Source organism: Penaeus vannamei, chromosome 43 (assembly GCF_042767895.1).
Source record: "Penaeus vannamei isolate JL-2024 chromosome 43, ASM4276789v1, whole genome shotgun sequence".
In the NCBI taxonomy this organism is placed as follows: Eukaryota; Metazoa; Arthropoda; class Malacostraca; order Decapoda; family Penaeidae; genus Penaeus; species Penaeus vannamei.
The window spans coordinates 18,326,956-18,328,557 of NC_091591.1; positions in this window are offsets into that span (position 1 = coordinate 18,326,956).

A 1,602-nucleotide genomic window follows, 5' to 3' on the forward strand; every position below is an offset into this window, starting at 1 on the left:
GATATACTACTTTGACTGAGGACATGAATGTAGTTAAACATAGATCAACGCCTTGGAACACAGGGCTTCAACGGGAAAGGAAATTGTAGACACACATCCCATATCGACGAAATATCTTGTATCTTCGTTCACAAAGGCGATCCGAGCTTAGTCCCAGAGATTACATATAAGATCCATCTCCTGTACCAAGAACACTGAATGAGGTTATATACTAACCCTGTAAGACTAGTAACCCTATAAGACCACTAATTGAACAGCGGTCAGCTTACTAAAATAGAGTTTGGCAGATTGAAGTGAAGGCGGTCACGTGGCCATGTTGTAAAACCGCCAAAATTATGGAGTTAATTTCGTTCTTGCAAAAAGACGTTATAACAGTGTAATGACAACCATGCTAGTCTCATATATAACGATAACAACTTAAAAGTAAATGAATGAAGGAATGAACTGATTGATGTATTAATTGAAAAGAAATACATTCACATATGGTGTCCATATACATTAATCAGTTTAATACTAAAAATTGTATTAACACCACATTTATTTTTGGACCAAATAAAAAAAGACAAAAAAGTCGTGTTAGTTTATTTTGTATTAGAAGCAATACCAATTAGGAACAAATAAAAATAAAATATCCACAGAAACTAACTAGAGTAAAAAAAAAAAAAATATATATATATATATATATATATATATATATATATATATATATATATATATATATATATATATATATCGTATCTCTTGTTGACAGATTTATGCCTCAAGAAATGCAGAAAAAATGTTATCTTTTCGAAATCTTACGGATGTTAGTAAACATCATAAAAACATTAGAGGTGACAGCCATAAATCGAGTGATGAGGAAATTACGTTAATGTCACTTTCTTAGCGGATATAACGAAAGGTTATTACGAAAACATTGTTCTTTATCTTGATTTATTAGAATTCTGGACGTAAAAGGAGATTTCAGGTTATATTAATTTCATAATGTGTATGTGTCACACACACACACACACACACACACACACACACACACACACACACACACACACACACACACACACACACACACACACACACACCTATCTATATCTACCTATCTATATATATGTATATGTAAGTATATTTATACATATATAATGTATATATGAATATATATATATATGTATATTTATATATATACATACATACATATATATATTATGTATATATATGTATATATATATATATATATATATATATATATATATATATATATATATATATATATATATATATATATATACATAAAAACACACACACACACACACACACACACACACATATATATATATATATATATATATAAATATATATATATATATATATATATATATATATTTAAGAGAGAGAGAGAGAGAGAGAGAGAGAGAGAGAGAGACAGAGAGACAGAGAGACAGAGAGAGACAGAAAGAGAAACAGAGAAAGAGAAAACGCGAGACAGACAGACAGAAAGAGAAACAGAGACAGAGACAGAGAGAGAGAGACAGAGACAGAGACAGAGACAGAGACAGAGACAGAGACAGAGACAGAGAGAGAGAGAGAGAGAGAGAGAGAGAGAGAGAG